Raw genomic sequence first — 20,364 nt, 5'->3', positions numbered from 1 at the left:
TTGAAGCATCGAAAAAATTTAAAATCGAAAAATTGAAAAATAAAAAATATCCAGAAATTCAAAAGAAAAGAAAGATTAAAAAATCTAACATTTTAAAAATTGGAAAAATTGAAAAAGTTAAAAATCGAAAAACCAAAAATGGAAGAATTGAAATATTCAAAAATTCCAAAACTGTAAGAGCGAAAAGCGATAAATCGAAAAAAAGGAAGATAAATCAAAAAGTCGAAAAATCGTCAAGTTAAAAATTCGAAAAACCGAAAATTCAAACAATTCAAAAAGCAAAAACTTGAAAAATCGAAAAATTTAAGAATTGAAAAATTGAAGAACCGAAACTAAACGAAAATAATCCAGAAACCGGAAGTCGAAAATGGAGAAATCAATAAATTGAATAATAATAATCGATTAATCCAGAAATAGAAAAATCGAAAATTTAGAAACCAAAAATTGAAAGAACTGGAATTTCAAAAAATTGAAAAATCGAGACAGAAAAGTCGAAAAACTGAAAAATCAAGAAAGTGAGAAGTCAAAAAATCAAAAAATTGGAAAAATCAAAAGATCGAAAATTTTCAAACTCGAAAACTCGAAAAGTTGAAAAATCGAAAATTTAGAAATGCCAAAAACAAAAATTTGAAGCATCAAAAAAATTTAAAATCAAAAAATTGAAAAACAGAAAAATAAAAAAAAATCAAAAAAAAGAAAAATAAAAATCTAAAATTTTTAAATTTGAAAAATCGGAAAAGTAAAAAATCAAAAAATGGAAGAGTCAAAGTATTGAAAAATCCCAAAACTGTAACAGTTAAATCGAAAAATTGAAAATCTAAACAATTCAAACATCAAAATCCTGAAAAATCGAAATATTAAAGAACTGAAACTAAACGAAAATAATACAGAAACCGGAACTCCAATCGAGAAATCAATTAGTTGAATAATAGTCGATTAATCCAGAAATCGAAAAATCGAAAATTTAGAAACACCAAAAATTGAAAAAACTGAAATATCAAAAAAATGAAAAATCGAGATATAGAAAAGTAGAGAAACTGAAAAACCAGCAATTTAAAAAAGAAACTGAAAAATTAAGAAAATGAAAAGTCAAAAAATCGAAAAATTGAAAAGTCGAAAACTCGAAAACTTGAAAAATCGAAAATTTAGAAACGCTAAAAGCTTAAAAATTGAAGCATCGAAAAAATTTAAAATCAAAAAATTGAAAAATAGAAAAACAAAAAAACCAAAAATAAAAAAAAATAAAAAAATCTAAAATTTTTAAATTGGAAAAATCGGAAAAGTAAAAAATCGAAAAATGGAAGAATCGAAATATTGAAAAATCCCAAAACTGTAACATCTAAAACTGTTAGTTATATCGAAAAATTGAGAATTCAAAAATTCGAAAAATCGTCAAGTTAAAAATTCGAAAACCAAAAATTTAAACATCTAAAAATTGAATGACCGAAAAATTGAAAAAACTGAATTAAAAAAATTGAAAAATCGAGAAATAGAAAAGTCGAAAAACTGAAAAACCGGAAATTTAAAAAAGAAACTGAAAAATCGAGAAATTTAAAAGTCGAAAACTTGAAAAATTGAAAAATCAAAAATTTTGAAACGCAAAAAACTGAAAAATTAAAATTCTAAAATTTCAAAAATTGGAAAAATTGAAGAAGTACAAAAACAGCAATATCGGAAAACTGATAAAAACGAAAAATTGAAAAATCGTCAATTTAAAAAATCGGGAAACCGAAAATTTAAACAATTCAAAAATCAAAAACCTAAAAAAATCGAAAAGTTTAAGAACTGAAACTAAACCGAAAATAATCCAGAAACCGGAAGTCGAAAAATCGAGAGATCAAAAAATCGAAAATTTAGAAACGCCAAAAATTGAAAAATCGAAAAATTTAACATCTAAAAAATTGAATGAATAAACTGAAATATCGGAAAATTGAGAAATCGAAAAATAAAAAAATCGAGTAATCCAAATTTGAAAAATCGATAAATTGATGAAGCGAAAAATTTTAAAATCCCAAAATTGAAATATCGAAAAATTAATAAATCAATACGTCGAAAAAATTTAAAAAAAATGGAAGAATCGAAAACCTGAAAAATCGGTGAAAAACTGTAACATGGAGATATTGAAAACATCCAAAACTGAAATATTAAAAAATTAAAAAATCGAAAAACTAAGTAAAATCGAAAAGTTGAAAAATCGACAAGTCAAAAAATCCAAAAACCGAGAATTTAATAAATTGAAAAATCAAAATATGAAAAATCGAAAAAAGAAAAGAGAAGCAAAAATCGAGAAATGGAAAAATCAAAAAATCAAAATATCCAAAACTCGAGAAGTCGAAAAATTGAGGAATCAGAAAATCAAAAAATCGAAAAATCTAAAAGTCGAAAAACCGAGAAATTGATAAGTTGAAAAATCGAAAATTTAAAAACGCCAAAAATTGAAAAACTAAGGAATCGAATATTTAAACAACTGAAAATTCAAAAACCTGAAAAATCGAAAATTTAGAAACGCCAAAAAGTGAAAAATTGAAACGAAAAATTTTAAAATCGCAAAATTGAGATATCGGAAAATTAAGAAATCTAAAAATAAAAAACCTGAGAAATCGATAAATTGATGAAGCCAAAAATTGAAAAATCCCAAAAATATCGAAAAATTAATATATCAATACATCGAAAAAATTAAAGCAAAATCGAAGAACCGAAAGCCTGAAAAATCCCTAAAAAACTGAAACATGGAAATATTGAAAAATTCCAAAACTGAAATATTAAAAAATTAAAAAATCGACTAGACGAAAAATCCAAAAACCGAGAATTTAATAAATTGTAAAATCCGAATATGAAAAATTGTCAAATCGAGAAATTGAAGCGCAAAATTAAAAAATCCCAAAACTGAAATATTGAAACTTGAAAAATCGAGAAGTCGAAAAACTGAACAACCGAAAATTGATAAACTGAGAAATGAGAAAATCAAAGAATCGAAAAATCTAAAAGTCAAGAAGATTAGAAATGCCAAAAATAAGTTAAGATTAGAAACCCCAAAAATTGAAAAATCGTAAAACGAACCATTGGAAAATTGAGATATTTAGAAATAAAAAAATCCAGAAACGGACAAATTTTGTTTAATGAATTACCATGCTTCCAATAACGTTAAAACCTTCGCAAGATTGTCAAAGTTAAACTGCACGTTGCTATACAATTGAATTTTTTCTCAAAAATTTCGACGTAGGGTAAAAATTCAGAAACCGTAAAAGTCCTCAATCGTCCGTCCAATGAGTTTTGCTAATACTTTTTTATATTTTTTTAATTCATAAAAAAAATTTTACCAGACACCGATAATGCTGAAATCTTTGTTATTATTTTTATGTTTATCATAATTTAATTAACATCTGACGTCATAGATACGAAATCGGTCAATGATACTGAATGTCACTCAACGCGATATTTTTTTCAGCAATCTCCAAATTTCAATAAACTCAGTCTGGGTCACGTGATGGAAGTTCAATCGAACGGAAACCAATCAAACTATTTTAATAATAATAATAACAACAACAATAATAATGTTTCAATATAATTTGAAGTAACTTCGCTTTGTAAATCGATACATTTCACACTCTCCACAACAAACCGATAGTGATGATGACTAAATGTTAAATTATTTATGAGTTGAGTTATTAGAGTGTTAGTCGGTAATTATCACACGTGAGAATTACACTACCTTCTACCAAAATTTCAACACAAAAAGTGACACTGAAATTTCTTTCAGCTGCAGTGAATGGTTGAAATTAATAATGACAATGAACCTGGGGTGTATCTGATACATCGAACAAGGTCAGTTTCTTTACGTCTTTTCCGTGTTTTTCCTGAAAGTAGGAAAAACGCATTTACCCCCTCCCCCCGCACATGACCAGCCAACCGCGCTTCTCGTTGTGGACTGCCGCGCCATCTGTCCCCAGTTCGCCGCACTTGTTGCGCGTACAGAGACCTTCTCAAGGCCCGATATTTTCGGTTATTTTGGTAATTATCGCAAAAATGCGTTTATTTATAGTCCGTATGTCACTTTCCGCACATGCAGCAATTCAAAATTTCGCCCCACTCATCCCGAAAAACGTGCATGGCCACCTTCGATTTTCCGCCAGCAGTGACTCTAGCCGTCCTTTTCTCACCCCAGCCCCCATTTTACGTCATCAACAAAAAACCACCACCGTCCCAGGCAAACCTCTGCCTTCCAAGCGCGAATTTCCCGTTCGGAGCGAAATGCGGTCACTGAACCAAATCAGTCGACCCTGACTTTGCCATTGCCCTTTGTGTCTGGAATCCCTCTAAATCCCGCCAGAACGGGCCAAAACTGAATAACATACCTCTATCTGCGGATTCCATCGTCACGAAGACAACCACATAAATCACATGAAATGGCCCCAAACGCGATTTTTCACTCAAAACAATGTACAAACGCGAAGCCTACTTTCGAGTTTCTGTCTGCAATAAACATGGCCGGATTACCACTGAACTCGTTAATTTTCCTGACACACGATGCGCGCCTTTCTCACTCAGAGCGTCGCTACGGCGCGCCCCATTCACCGCGGACAGCCCCCACGCGGCCCCGCGTACTCAAACTTCAACGGTTTTCCAAAAAACAGCCCCAAAAATAACGGAGCTAAATCGTTCGCGAAAGCGGAACGAGATGGCGCTTCGGGGCGAGAAAGTTGAAGACGTTACCTTGAAACAGCTGTAGCCAATGGCGGCGCGGCGGGCGAGCGCGCCAAATTCAAGCCGCGGGAAGGTTAATGAATAATTTGTAAGCAAAGCGGGGAAAATTTGCTCAATAGCGACACTTTACGGAGTTTGTTTTGATGACGATGTTCAAAGATGCGTAATTTGGATAATGTTACAGATAAGGCGCGTTATGCAAACACGTGCGGAATTCGTATCCACAGTATTAGTTTAGGTGCCGGTAGTGAAACACTTGGTGCTTGACATTAGGGACGCTTTGATTGGTGGAATTGCGATCCTAACGGAATATGGCGCTAAAGTTTAATAGAATCTGTTTTTTCTATTAATACGTAAGTGTTTTACCATTATTTTGAGTAACTTACTAAAGCAATGAAATTGAAAGTGTAAAACCAAATGCTCTCAAATCTTGAAAACGTTTTAAGGTTATGGTAATAAAAAAAATCTAAAAAATGGATTAAATTCAAAAACGACTCATTCCATTTTCTCGAAAATTCAAGAATACAATACTATAATTTAGTATTGCACTCCTCTACCCAAATTGATATACGTGTTCTTGCAGAAATGTTGATGACACAAAGTTTTGTAACGGAAAAACTCACTTGAAACAGACGCGTAGCATGCTTCTTTACATTTACTTTAATATCACATACATATCTTTATTTTAATTTATAAGCGTTTTTATAAAAAAATAAAATTCGCAAAATCAAAGGTTATAATTTTTCGAAAAATCTGGATTTATTTACCTTCGACCAATTTTTTCAAGTCACAATTTTTTGTTTTTCGATTTTCTATATTTTTGCAATTTTGCCATATTTTTAATTCGAATAGTTGAAGAACCAAAGAATTAAAAATTGAAACATTAAAATTCCGAACAATTTTAAAATAGACAAACTGAAAACACAAAGAAAAAATCAAATAGTTGAAAAATGGAAAAAAATTTAAATTAACTTTTTATTGTATATTTAAAAATAAATCAAAAATTGTAGAAACGAAAAATTGAAAAATCGAGAAACTGAAAGAGCGAGAAATTGCAAATCGACGAACTGAAGAAACAAAACATTGAAACTTTGAAAAACTAAAAATCGAGAATTTTCAAAATCGAAAAAATCAATGAATCGAAAAATTGGAAAGAAGAAAAAACAAATCAAATCAAAAAATTGGAAAATCCAATAATTGAAATTTCCGTTTCTTTTATTACTTCAATGTTTCAGTTTCATAATTTTCCATTTTTTCAACTTTCATTTTTTCAATTTATCGACTTCAAAATTTTTCAATTTTTCGTGTCTTCAATTTTTCGATTTGCAATTTTCAGTTTTGCATTTTTCGATGTTATAATTTTTCATTCTTCAATTTTTCAGTTTCTCAATTTTCAATTTTCGCGATTTTTCAATTTTTCGTGTCCTCAATTTTTCAAGTTCTTGGTTTTTATTTTTCTTTTTTTCAATTTTTTAATTATCATTTTCTCGATTTTATATCACAATTTTTCTTTTCTCCATCTCCGTTATTACTTCAATTATTCTTCCGATTTTATAATTTTTCGCGTAGTCAATTTTCAAATTTTCAGTTTCGTAATTTTTGGATTTCTCAATTATCCGATTTTCCGGTTGCTTTAATTTTCATTTTTCATTTTATACTTTTTCGTAATTTTATTTTTGATCTTTCAATCTCACAATTTTGCAATTTTGCCATATTTTTAATTCAAATAATTGAAAAACCAAAAAATTAAGAATTGAAAAATTAAACTTCAGAAAAATTTAAAAATGGAAAAACTTTTAAACTCAATTTTTATTGTATATTTAAAAATAAATCTAAACTAGAAAAATTGCAATTCAAAAATTGTAGAAACGAAAAATTGAAAAATCGAGAAACTGAAAAATATAAAATTGAAAAAACCAAAAATTGGAAACTGAAAATCCAAAAATCGCAAAATTTTACGATTTGTCCATTTTTTTGATTCGAAAAGTGAAGAATCGAAACTTTGGAAAACGGAAAAATTAAAAACCAGAAACCTAAAAAATCGTAGAAAACCGAAAAATCGAAAAACTGAAAGAGCGAGAAATTGCAAATCGAAGAACTGAAGAAACAAAAAATTGAAACTTTGAAAAACTAAAAATCGAGAATTTTCAAAATCGAAAAAAATCAATGAATTGAAAAATTGGAAAGAAGAAAAAACAAATCAAATCGAAAAATTGGAAAATCCAAAAATTGGAAAATTTCCGTTTCCTTTATTACTTCAATGTTTCAGTTTCATAATTTATCATTTTTTCAACTTTAATTTTTTCAATTTATCGTGTCTTCAATTTTTCGATTTGCAATTTTCAATTTTGCATTTTTCGATGTTACAATTTTTCATTCTTCAATTTTTCAGTTTCTCAGTTTTTAATTTTCGCGATTTTTTAATTTTTCGTTTCCTCAATTTTTCAAGTTCTTGGTTTTTATTTTTCTTTTTTCCGATTTTTTAATTATCATTTTCTCGATTTTATATCACAATTTTTCGTTTCTCCATTTCCTTTATTACTTCAATTATTCTTCCGATTTTTTAATTTTTCGCGTAGTCAATTTTCAGATTTTCAATTTTGTAATTTTTGGATTTTTCAATTATCCGATTTTCCGGTTTCTTTAATTTCCACTAGTTCCCCTTTGTATTTATTCATTTTTCATTTTATAATTTTTGGTAATTTTATTTTTGATTTTTCAATCTCACAATTTTGCAATTTTGCCATATTTTTAATTCGAATAGTTTGAAAAAACAAAAAATTAAGAACTGAAAACTTAAACTTCAGAAAAATTTAAAAATGGACAAACTGAAAACACAAAGAAAAAAATCAAATAGTTTAAAATGGAAAAAAATTCAAATTAAATTTTTATTGCTTATTTAAAAATAAATCTAAACTAGAAAAATTTTAAATCAAAAATTGTATAAACGAAAAATTGAAAAATGGAGAAACTGAAAAATATAAAATTGAAAAAGCGAATAATTGGAAACTGAAAATCCAAAAATCGGAAAATTTTACAATGTGTCCATTTTTTTGATTCGAAAAGTGAAGAATCGAAACTTTGGAAAACGGAAAAATTAAAAACCAAAAACCTAAAAAATCGCAGAAAGCCGAAAAATCGAAAAACTGATAGAGCGAACTGCAAATCGAAGAACTGAAGAAACAAAAATTTAAACTTTGAAAAACTAAAAATCGAGAATTTTCAAAATCGAAAAAATCAATGAATTAAAAATTGGAAAGAAAAAACAAATCAAATCGAAAAATTGGAACATCCAAAAATTGAAATTTTCATTTCCTTTATTACTTCAATGTCTCTTTCGATTTTATAATTTTTTTTTCGATTTTCGGATTTCTTTAATTTTCACTACATATTTCGATCTTACAATATTGCGTTTGCACTTTTTCTTTGTTCAATTCGTCAAGCCCTTGATTTCCAATTTTTAGATTTTTCAAAGTTTCCATTTTATATTTTTTCATATTTCATTTTTGATTTTTCGCTTTTACAATTTCGCAATTTTGCCATTTTTTTAACTCGAAAAGTTGAAAAACCAAACAATTAAAAATCGAAAAACTAAATATCCAAAAAAATTTAGAAACACGAAAACTATTAAATCGTAAAATTGAAAATCAAAAAACTGTGACGAAACGAAAAATTGAAAATCCAGGAACTTAAAAATAAAAAAAAGTGTGAATGAATCGAAAAACTGTGACTCTGGAAGATCGAAAAATTGAAAACTTAAATATCGAAAAACTGAAAAATTAAAAATTGAAAAATTAAAAATCGAATAAACAAAAAATTGTTAAAATTAAGTAAATGAAAATGCAAAAAATTTTAAATAGTAAAATTGGAAGAGTGATAATTAAATTCTTATTGCATTTTAAAAATAAACGTAAATTAAAAAAAAATACAATGCAAAAATTGAAGAAACGAAAAATTTAAAAATACGACGTCGAATAAATTTCGACAGCCCAGCTTTATTTATAAAGAACGACGTCGTAACCACCTAGCAATTTGACGTTTCCGGGCTAGGCTACCGTGCGTGATGTTCGACGTCCCGGATGCTGTTGAATGCGCCAAGGTGATCAAAAAATTTATTTACAGCACATTATCGACGGGAATACATTACATCGTAAGAATGTCACGTAGACATTTGTAATCCCGAGAAAGAAAACAACAAATGTGCACTTCGGAGTCAGCTAGATAAGCAAAAATAAAACTTCCACAGAAGAAGACTGAATCGAGTTCTGCGATCCATACGTAGCGTACTACAAAAAATGCCTTTGAATGGGTTAAGAGCCGAACGAATTGTCAATAAGGCGGATATGGTGAAAGAAAAGCAGGCTAAAGTAAAAGTGGTACTTACTATAGACGGTGAAGTGCGTGAATCGGGGGTAGTGGCCTAGCATTTTCGTGTGAACTAGACTCGGTAGGTTGAGATTGAAAATAGGAATTGGTCGTAGAACGGGGATTTTGTTAGACACTGGGCCTTGGAACTGGACGTTGTAGTTTAAATCTTGTATTAATCTTATCTCAGGTGTTGATTATTTGTAGTGTTGTGGTTTGAGCTACGTTATCTTTAGTATCTACATTTAAAAAAATAAAAACAAAATGTGTGATTTTGTGTATAAAGATGGTTCTATTTATACATACAAAATTGTAACATCGAAAGCATGAAAAACTGAAAAACTAAAAATCGAAAAATTGAAAAATCGAACAAATGAAAAAGTTTTAAAATACAATAACTGAAAAATGAGAAAATCGAGAAATTGATGAAGCGAAAATTTGAAAAATCCGAAAAACTGAAATATCCAAGAATAGATAAATCTATGAATCAAAAAACTGAAAAATCAAAGAAAAACTGAAGAACCGAAAAACTGAAAAATCCCAAAGCTGAAATATCGAAAAATTGAAAAATAAAGTCGAAAAATTAATAAACTGAGTAATCAAGAAATTAAGATGTCGAAAAATCGTGAAATGGAAAAAAATCGAAATATGTATCTAAAAATATCGGAAGTCGAAAAATCAAAAAGTTGAAAAATTCCAAACTTGAAAAATCGAAAAATTAAAAAAATTAAAAACTGAAAAATCGAGAAATCGAGAAGTCGAAAAATCGAAATATGGGAAAATTTAAATGTCGAAAACCGAAAAACTGAAAAATCGATTAATTAAATTGAGAACTAGAAAACTCTAAAATTTAGAAAGACCACAATTTGAAAAATCGAAAAATTGAGGCGAAAAATTGAAAAATCCCAAAACTGAATTATCGAAAAATGTATTTAAAAGATTGTTTTAAAAATTAAAAAATGAAAAAACATGAAACACGAAAAACTGAAAAACTAAAAATCGAAAAATTAAATAAATGAAAAAGTTATAAAATCCAGTAATTGAAAAATGGAAAAATTCTAAAGTCGTAAAATTGAAAAACTGTGAAATCCAAAAATTGGAAAATTTCCGTTTCCTTTATTACTTCAATCTTTCAGTTTCATAATTTTTCATGTTTTCAACTTCAATTTTTTCAATTTATCGACTTCAAAATTTTTAAATTTTTTGTGTCTTCAATTTTTCGATTTGCAATTTTCAGTTTTGCATTTTTCGATGTTACAATTTTTCATTCTTCAATTTTTCAGTTTCTCAATTTTTAATTTTCGCGATTTTTCAATTTTTCGTTTCCTCAATTTTTCAAGTTCTTGATTTTTATTTTTCTTTTTTCGGATTTTTTAATTATCATTTTCTCGATTTTATAACACAATTTTTCGTTTCTCCATTTCCTTTATTACTTCAATTCTTCTTCCGATTTTATAATTTTTCGCGTAGTCAATTTTCAAATTTTCAATTTTGTAATTTTTGGATTTCTGAATTGTCCGATTTTCCGGTTTCTTTAATTTTCACTATTTCCCGTTTGTATTTATTCATTTTTCATTTTATACTTTTCGTAATTTTATTTTTGATTTTTGAATCTCACAATTTTGCAATTTTGCCATATTTTTTATTCGAATAGATGAAAAACCAAAAAATTAAGAATTGAAAAATTAAACTTCAGAAAAATGTAAAAATTGGAAAACCTTTAAACTAAATTTTTATTGTATATTTAAAAATAAATCTAAACTAGAAAAATTGCAAATCAAAAATTGTAGAAACGAAAAATTGAAAAATCGAGAAACTGAAAAATATAAAGTTGAAAAAACGAAAAATTGGAAACTGAAAATCCAAAAATGGGAAAATTTTACAATTTGTCCGTTTTTTTGATTCGAAAAATGAAAAACCAAACATTTGAAAATGGAATAATTAAAAACCAATAACCTAAAAAATCGCAGAAAACCGAAAAATCGAAAAATTGAAAGAGCGAAAAATTGCAAATCGACGAACTGAAAAAACAAAAAATTGAAACTTTGAAAAAATAAAAATCGAGAATTTTCAAAATCGAAAAAATCAGTGAAGAAAAAACAAACCAAATAGAAAAATTGGAAAATACAAAAATTGAAATTTCCGTTTCCCCTATTACTTCAATGTTTCAGTTTCATAATTTTTCATTTTTTCAACTTCAATTTTTTCAATTTATCGACTTCCAAATTTTTCAATTTTTCGTGTCTTTACTTTTTCGATTTGCAATTTTCAGTTTTGCATTTTTCGATGTTACAATTTTTCATTTTTCAATTTTTCAGTTTCTCAATCTTTAATTTTCGCGATTTTTCGTTTCCTCAATTTTTCAAGTCCTTGGTTTTTAGTTTTTTTTCCGATTTTTTAATTATCCTTTTCTCGATTTTATATCACAATTTTTCGTTTCTCCATTTCCTTTATTACTTCAATTATTCTTCCGATTTTATAATTTTTCGCGTGGTCAATTTTCAGATTTTCAATTTTGTAATTTTTGGATTTCTCAATTATCCGATTTTCCAGTTGCTTTAATTTTCACTATTTCCCGTTTGTATTTATTCATTTTTCATTTTATACTTTTTCGTAATTTTATTTGATTTTTCAATTTCGCAATTTTGTCATATTTTTAATTCGAATAGTTGAAAAACCAAAAAATTAAAAATAGAAAAATTAAACTTCAGAAAAATTTAAAAATGGACAAACTGAAAACACAAAGAAAATATCAAATAGTTGAAAAATGGAAAACAATATAAATTAAATTTTCATTGCATATTTAAAAATAAATCTAAACTAGAAAAATTGCAAATCAAAAATTGTAGAAACGAAAAACTGAAAAATCGAGAAACTGAAAAATATAAAATTGAAAAAACGAAAAATTGGAAACTGAAAATCCAAAAATCGGAAAATTTTACAATTTGTCCATTTTTTTGATTCGAAAAGTGAAGAATCAAAACATTGCAAAATGGACAAATTAAAAACCAAAAACCTAAAAAATCGCAGAAAACCGAAAAATCGAAAAACTGAAAGAGCGAGAAATTGCAAATCGAAGAACTGAAGAAATAAAAATTGAAACTTTGAAAAACTAAAAATCGAGAATTTTAAAAATCGAAAAAAATCAATGAATTGAAAAATTGGAAAGAAGAAAAAACTTTTTGCTTTATTACTTCAATGTCTTTCGATTTTATAATTATATTTTTTTTTCGATTTTCGGATTTCTTTAATTTTCGCTACATATTTCGATCTTACAATATTCCGTTTGCACTTTTTCTTTGTTCAATTCGTCAAGCCCTTGATTTCCAATTTTTAGATTTTTCAAAGTTTCCATTTTATATTTTTTCGTATTTCATTTTTGATTTTTCGCTTTTACAATTTCGCAATTTTGCCATTTTTTTTTAACTCGAAAAGTTGAAAAACCAAACAATTAAAAATCGAAAAACCAAAAATCCAAAAAAAATTTAGAAACACGAAAACTATTAAATCGTAAAATTGAAAATCAAAAAACTGTGACGAAACGAAAAATTGAAAACTAAAAATCCAGGAACTTAAAAATAAAAAAAAGTGTGAATGAATCGAAAAACTTTAACTCTGGAAGATCGAAAAATTGAAAACTTAAATATCGAAAAACTGAAAAAGTAAAAATTGAAAAATTAAAAATCGAATAAACAAAAAATTGTTAAAATTAAGTAAATGAAAAATGGAAAAATTTTTAAATAGTAAAATTGGAACAGTGAAAATTAAATTCTTATTGCATTTTAAAAATAAACGTAAATTAAAAAAAACACAATGCAAAAATTGAAGAAACGAAAAATTTAAAAATACGACGTCGAAAACACTTGGCAATTTGACGTTTCCGGACTAGGCTGCCGTATGTGATGTTCGACGTCCCGCATGCTGTTGAATGCGCCAAGGTCATCAAAAAATTTATTTACAGCACATTATCGACGGAAACACATTACATCGGAAGAATGTCACGTAGACATTTGTAATTCCGAAAAGAAAACAACAAATGTGCACTTCGGAGTCAGCTAGATAAGCAAAAATAAAACTTCCACAGAAGAAGACTGAATCGAGTTCTGCGATCCACACGTAGCGTACTACAAAAAATGCGTTTGAATGGGTTAAGAGCCGAACGAATTGTCAATATGGCGGATATGGTGAAAGAAAAGCAGACTAAAGTAAAAGTGGTACTTGCTATAGACGGTGAAGTGCGTGAATCGGGGGTAGTGGCCTAGCATTTTCGTGTGAACTATACTCGGTAGGTTGAGATTGAAAATAGGAATTGGTCGTAGAACGGGGATTTTGTTAGACACTGGGCCTTGGAACTGGACGTTGTAGTTTAAATCTTGTATTAATGTTATCTCAGGTGTTGATTATTTGTAGTGTTGTGGTTTGAGCTACGTTATCTTTAGTATCTACATTTAAAAAAATAAAAACAAAATGTGTGATTTTGTGTATAAAGATGGTTCTATTTATAGATACAAAATTGTAACATCGAAAGCACGAAAAACTGAAAAACTAAAAATCGAAAAATTGAAAAATCGAACAAATGAAAAAGTTTTAAAATACAATAACTGAAAAATGAGAAAATCGAGAAATTAACGAAGCGAAAATTTGAAAAATCCGAAAAACTGAAATATCCAAAAATAGATAAATCTATGAATCAAAAAACTGAAAAATCAAAGAAAAACTGAAGAACCGAAAAACTGAAAAATCCCAAAGCTGAAATATCGAAAAATTGAAAAATAAAGTCGAAAAATTAAAAAACTGAGAAATCAAGAAATTAAGGTGTCGAAAAATCGAGAAATGGAAAAAAATCGAAATATGTATCTAAAAATATCGGAAGTCGAAAAATCAAAAAGTTGAAAAATTCCAAACTTGAAAAATCGAAAAATTAAAAAATTGAAACACTGAAAAATCGAGAAATCGAGAAGTCGAAAAATCGAGATATGGGAAAATTTAAATGCCGAAAACCGAAAAACTGAAAAATCGATTAATTAAATTGAGAACTAGAAAACTCTAAAATTTAGTCAGACCACAAATTGAAAAATCGAAAAATTGAGGCGAAAAATTGAAAAATCCCAAAACTGAAATATCGAAAAATGTAGTTAAAAGATTGTTTTAAAAATTAAAAAATGAAAAAACATGAAACACGAAAAACTGAGGAACTAAAAATCGAAAAATTAAATAAATGAAAAAGTTATAAAATCCAGTAATTGAAAAATGGAAAAATTCTAAAGTCGTAAAATTGAAAAACTGTAAAATCCAAAAATTGGAAAATTTCCGTTTCCTTTATTACTTCAATCTTTCAGTTTCATAATTTTTCATGTTTTCAACTTCAATTTTTTCAATTTATCGACTTCAAAATTTTTAAATTTTTCGTGTCTTCAATTTTTCGATTTGCAATTTTCAGTTTTGCATTTTTCGATGTTACAATTTTTCATTCTTCAATTTTTCAGTTTCTCAATTTTTAATTTTCGCGATTTTTCAATTTTCCGTTTCCTCAATTTTTCAAGTTCTTGATTTTTATTTTTCTTTTTTCGGATTTTTTAATTATCATTTTCTCGATTTTATAACACAATTTTTCGTTTCTCCATTTCCTTTATTACTTCAATTCTTCTTCCGATTTTATAATTTTTCGGGTAGTCAATTTTCAAATTTTCAATTTTGTAATTTTTGGATTTCTGAATTGTCCGATTTTCCGGTTTCTTTAATTTTCACTATTTCCTGTTTGTATTTATTCACTTTTCACTTTATACTTTTTCGTAATTTTATTTTTGATTTTTCAATCCTACAATTTTGCAATTTTGCCATATTTTTACTTCGAATAGTTGAAAAACCAAAAAATTAAGAATTGAAAAATTTAACTTCAGAAAAATTTTAAATTGGACAAATTGAAAACACAAAGAAAAAAATCTAATAGTTGAAAAAAGTAAAAAAATATAAATTAAATTTTCATTGCTTATTTAAAAATAAATCTAAACTAGAAAAATTGCAAATCAAAAATTGTAGAAACGAAAAATTGAAAAATCGAGAAACTGAAAAATATAAAATTGAAAAAACGAAAAATTGGAAACTGAAAATACAAAAATCGGAAAATTTTACAATTTGTCCATTTTTTTGATTCGAAAAATGAAGAATCGAAACATTGGAAAATGGAAAAATTAAAAACCAAAAACCTAAAAAATCACAGAAAACCGAAAAATCGAACAACTGAAAGAGCGAAAAATTGCAAATCGAAGAACTGAAGACACAAAAAATTGAAACTTTGAAAAACTAAAAATCGAGAATATTCAAAATCGAAAAAATCAATGAATTGAAAAATTGGAAAAAAGAAAAAACAAATCAAATCGAAAAATTGGAAAATCCAAAAATTGGAAAATTTCCGTTTCCTCTATTCCTTCAATGTTTCAGTTTGATAATTTTTCATTTTTTCACCTTTAATTTTTTCAATTTATCGACTTTCAAATTTTTCAATTTTTCGTGTCTTCACTTTTTCGATTTGCAATTTTCAATTTTGCATTTTTCGATGTTACAATTTTTCATTCATTTTTTCAGTTTCTCAATTTTTAATTTTCGCGGTTTTTCAATTTTTCGTTTCCTCAATTTTTCAAGTTCTTGATTTTTATTTTTCTTTTGTCCGATTTTTTAATTATCATTTTCTCGATTTTATATCACAATTTTTCGTTTCTCCATTTCCTTTATTACTTCAATTATTCTTCCGATTTTATAATTTTTCGCGTAGTCAATTTTCAAATTTTCAATTTTGTAATTTTTGGATTTCTGAATTGTCCGATTTTCCGGTTTCTTTAATTTTCACTATTTCCTGTTTGTATTTATTCACTTTTCATTTTATACTTTTTCGTAATTTAACTTTGATTTTTCAATCTCACAATTTTGCAATTTTGCCATATTTTTACTTCGAATAGTTGAAAAACCAAAAAATTAAGAATTGAAAAATTAAACTTCAGAAAAATTTAAAAATCGACAAACTGAAAACACAAAGAAAAAAATCAAATAGTTGAAAAATGGAAAAAAATTTGAATTAAATTTTTATTGCTTATTCAAAAATAAATCTAAACTAGAAAAATTGCAAATCGAAGATTGTAGAAACGAAAAACTGAAAAATCGAGAAACTGAAAAATATAAAATTGAAAAAACGAAAAATTGGAAACTGAAAATCCAAAAATCGCAAAATTTTACAATTTGTCCATTTTTTTTATTCGAAAAGTGAAGAATTGAAACATTGGAAAACGGAAAAATTAAAAACCAAAAACCTAAAAAATCGCAGAAAACCGAAAAATCGAAAAACTGAAAGAGCGAGAAATTGCAAATCGAAGAACTGAAGAAACAAAAAATTGAAATTTTGAAAAACTAAAAATCGAGAATTTTCAAAATCGAAAACATCAGTGAATTGAAGAATTGAAAAGAAGAAAAAACGAACCAAATAGAAAAATTGGAAAATCCAAAAATTGAAATTTCCGTTTCCTTTATTACTTCAATGTTTCAGTTTCATAATTTTTCATTTTTTCAACGTTAATTTTTTCAATTTATGGACTTCCAGATTTTTCAAATTTTCGTGTCTTCAATTTTTCGATTTGCAATTTTCAATTTTGCATTTTTCGATGTTACAATTTTTCATTCTTCAATTTTTCAGTTTCTCGATTTTTAATTTTCGCGATTTTTCAGTTTTTCGTTTCCTCAATTTTTCAAATTCTTGGTTTTTATTTTTCTTTTTTCCGATTTTTAAGGATCATTTTCTCGATTTTATATCAGAATGTTTCGTTTCTCCATTTCCTTTATTACTTCAATTATTCGTCCGATTTTATAATTTTTCGCCTAGTCAATTTTCAAATTTTTAATTTTGTAATTTTTGGATTTCTCAATTATCGGATTTTCCGGTTTAATTTTCACTATTTCCTGTTTGTATTTATTCATTTTTCATTTTATACTTTTTCGTAATTTAACTTTGATTTTTCAATCTCACAATTTTGCAATTTTGCCGTATTTTTAATTCGAATAGTTGAAAAACCAAAAAATTAAGAATTGAAAAATTAAACTTCAGAAAAATTAAAAAATCGACAAACTGAAAACACAAAGAAAAAAATCAAATTGTTGAAAAATGGAAAAAATTTGAATTCAATTTTTATTGCTTATTTAAAAATAAATCTAAACTAGAAAAATTGCAAATCAAAAATTGTAGAAACGAAAAATTGAAAAATCGAGAAACTGAAAAATATAAAGTTGAAAAAACGAAAAATTGGAAACTGAAAATCCAAAAATCGGAAAATTTTACAATTTGTCCATTTTTTTGATTCGAAAAGTGAAGAATCGAAACATTGGAAAATGGGCAAATTAAAAACCAAAAACCTAAAAAATCGCAGAAAACCGAAAAATCGAAAAACTGAAAGAGCGAGAAATTGCAAATCGAAGAACTGAAGAGACAAAAAATTGAAACTTTGAAAAACAAAAAATCGAGAATTTTCAAAATCGAAAAAATCAATTAATTGAAAAGTTGAGAAGAAGAAAAAACAAACCAAAGAGAAAAATTGGAAAATCCAAAAATTGAAATTTCCGTTTCCTTTATTACTTCAATGTTTCAGTTTCATAATTTTTCATGTTTTCAACGTTAATTTTTTCAATTTATGGACTTCCAAATTTTTAATTTTTCGTGTCTTCAATTTTTCGATTTGCAATTTTCAATTTTGCATTTTTCGATGTTACAATTTTTCATTCTTCAATGTTTCAGATTTTCAATTTTTAATTTTCGCGATTTTTCAATTTTTCATTTCCTGAATTTTTCAAGTTCTCGGTTTTTATTTTTCTCTTTTCCGATTTTTTAATTAGCATTTTCTCGATTTTATATCACAATTTTTCTTTTCTCCATCTCCGTTATTACTTCAATTATTCTTCCGATTTTATAATTTTTCGCGTGGTCAATTTTCAAATTTTCAGTTTCGTAATTTTTGGATTTCTCAATTATCCGATTTTCCGGTTGCTTTAATTTTCACTATTTCCCGTTCGTATTTATTCATTTTTCATTTTATACTTTTTCGTAATTTTATTTTTGATCTTTCAGTCTCACAATTTTGCAATTTTGCCATATTTTTAATTCAAATAATTAAAAAACCAAAAAATTAAGAATTGAAAAATTAAACTTCAGAAAAATTTAAAAATGGAGAAACTTTTAAACCAAATTTTTATTGTATATTTAAAAATAAATCTAAACTAGAAAAATTGCAATTCAAAAATTGTAGAAACGAAAAATTGAAAAATCGAGAAACTGAAAAATATAAAATTGACAAAACGAAAAATTGGAAACTGAAAATCCAAAAATCAGAAAATTTTACAATTTGTCCATTTTTTTGATTCGAAAAGCGAAGAATCGAAACTTTGGAAAACGGAAAAATTAAAAACCAAAAACCTAAAAAATCGCAGAAAACCGAAAAATCGAAAAACTGAAAGAGCGAGAAATTGCAAATCGAAGAACTGAAGAAACAAAAAATTGAAACTTTGAAAAACTAAAAATCGAGAATTTTCAAAATCGAAAACATCAATGAATTAAAAAATTGGAAAGAAAAAACAAATCAAATCGAAAAATTGGAACATCCAAAAATTTAAATTTTCATTTCCTTTATTACTTCAATGTCTCTTTCAATTCTATATTTTTTTTTTCGATTTTCGGATTTCTTTAATTTTCACTACATATTTCGATCTTACAATATTCCGTTTGCACTTTTTCTTTGTTCAATTCGTCAAGTCCTTGATTTCCAATTTTTAGATTTTTCAGAGTTTCCATTTTATATTTTTTCGTATTTCATTTTTGATTTTTCGCTTTTACAATTTCGCAATTTTGCCATTTTTTTTAACTCGAAAAGTTGAAAAACCAAAAAATTAAAAGTCGAAAAACTAAATATCTAAAAAAAATTAGAAACACGAAAACTGTTAAATCGTAAAATTGAAAATCAAAAAACTGCGACTAAACGAAAAATTGAAAACTAAAAATCCAGGAACTTAAAAATAAAAAAAAGTGAATAAATCGAAAAACTGTGACTCTGGAAGATCGAAAAATTGAAAACTTAAATATCGAAAAACTGAAAAAGTAAAAATTGAAAAATTAAAAATCGAATAAACAAAAAATTGTTAAAATTAAGTAAATGAAAAATGGAAAAATTTTTAAATAGTAAAATTGGAACAGTGAACATTAAATTCTTATTGCATTTTAAAAATAAACGTAAATTAAAAAAAATACAATGCAAAAATTGAAGAAACGAAAAATTTAAAAATACGACGTCGAAAACACTTTTTAATTTGACATGCTGTTGAATGCGCCAAGGTCATCAAAAAAATTATTTACGGCACATTATCGACGGGAATATATTACATCGGAAGGATGTCACGTAGACATTTGTAATCCCGAGAAAGAAAACAACAAATGTGCACTTCGGAGTCAGCTAGATAAGCAAAAATAAAACTTCCACAGAAGAAGACTGAATCGAGTTCTGCGATCCACACGTAGCGTACTACAAAAAATGCGTTTGAATGGGTTAAGAGCCGAACGAATTGTCAATAAGGCGGATATGGTGAAAGTAAAGCAGGCTAAAGTAAAAGTGGTACTTACTATAGACGGTGAAGTGCGTGAATCGGGGGTAGTGCCCTAGCATTTTCGTGTGAACTAGACTCGGTAGGTTGAGATTGAGAATAGGAATTGGTCGTAGAACGGGGATTTTGTTAGACACTGGGCCTTGGAACTGGATGGTGTAGTTTAATTATTGCCTTAATCTTATCTCAGATTTTTTTTATGTATCATTCCACTTGTAGTACTTTTGATCATTTGTAGTGCGTTATCTTTACTATCTACATTTAAAAAATAAAAACAAAATGTGTGATTTTGTGTATAAAGATGGTTCTATTTATAGATACAAAATTGTAACATCGAAAGCACGAAAAACTGAAAAACTAAACTAAACTAAACTTCGATGTTACAATTTTTCATTCTTCAATTTTTTAGTTTCTCAATTTTTAATTTTCGCGATTTTTCAATTTTTCGTTTCCTCAATTTTTCAAGTTCTTGATTTTTATTTTTCTTTTTTCCGATTTTTTAATTATCATTGAAAAATGGAAAAATTTTTAAATAGTAAAATTGGAACTAAAAATCGAAAAACTGAAAAATCGAACAAATGAAAAAGTTTTAAAATACAATAATTGAAAAATGAGAAAATCGAGAAATTGACGAAGCGAAAATTTGAAAAATCCGAAAAACTGAAA

At 26.7% G+C, this 20,364-nt stretch overlaps 1 protein-coding gene across 2 annotated transcripts in view; it reads left to right on the top strand.

The window, feature by feature from the left end:
* Positions 1-20,364, top strand: part of LOC135130879 (thiamine transporter 1-like) — a 47,420-nt gene that overhangs the window by 11,624 nt on the left and 15,432 nt on the right. The window contains exon 1 of one of the 2 annotated variants that reach the window (XM_064058329.1): positions 3,699-3,825. The exons of the other annotated variant lie outside the window; for it this stretch is intronic. The gene's annotated coding sequence lies outside the window, so the exon portion shown is untranslated. Of the gene's footprint in view, positions 1-3,698; positions 3,826-20,364 lie in introns of those variants that run through there. 2 annotated transcript variants of the gene reach the window in all.

Source organism: Zophobas morio, unplaced genomic scaffold (assembly GCF_036711695.1).
Source record: "Zophobas morio isolate AGI-343-1 ecotype UQ-CSIRO unplaced genomic scaffold, CSIRO_AGI_Zmor_V1 ptg000018l, whole genome shotgun sequence".
Lineage (NCBI taxonomy): Eukaryota > Metazoa > Arthropoda > Insecta > Coleoptera > Tenebrionidae > Zophobas > Zophobas morio.
Note: the sequence above shows the minus strand (reverse complement) of the source record. Positions and strands in the feature narration are given on the sequence as shown.